Below are 462 nucleotides of genomic sequence, written 5' to 3'. Positions count from 1 at the left end.
AGCACGAGCATCTCACGTTTCGCTCGCTCGTGATTAGCGCCGTCGCACGTGCAATCGGACGGTGATCTCCTCTCCACGAAAATTGAGCAATCGTCCGTTCTGATCGACCACGCGTCAGATCCGTAATGTTCTGTACGATGACCGGCAGGTAAATGATCTGCGACGGCCTTTCCGACATTTTATATCCCGCTGGCACGCTTGGCGAAAATTCGTGGATCGTATGCGCGCTCTTGCCGTTGCTGTACGCTCCCGCGGTCACGTTGCACTCCACACGGATAATGTTCACGTTCATTATGTTGATCGACTCGTCCGATTCGTGCCACAGTCGCGGTTGCAGTACACGTAGCGGCGTAAAATCCCCAGTCAGCGATCCGATATTGTTGGGCTTGCTAAAGTTTATTCTGTAGGCGCACCAGATCTCGCATCTCAGCGTGTTGTAGTTTACGTAATAACTTCGTATAA

The sequence above is a fragment of the Wasmannia auropunctata genome, unplaced genomic scaffold (assembly GCF_000956235.1).
Source record: "Wasmannia auropunctata unplaced genomic scaffold, wasmannia.A_1.0 LD336041.1, whole genome shotgun sequence".
Lineage (NCBI taxonomy): Eukaryota > Metazoa > Arthropoda > Insecta > Hymenoptera > Formicidae > Wasmannia > Wasmannia auropunctata.
This window is presented reverse-complemented; position numbering follows the sequence as displayed.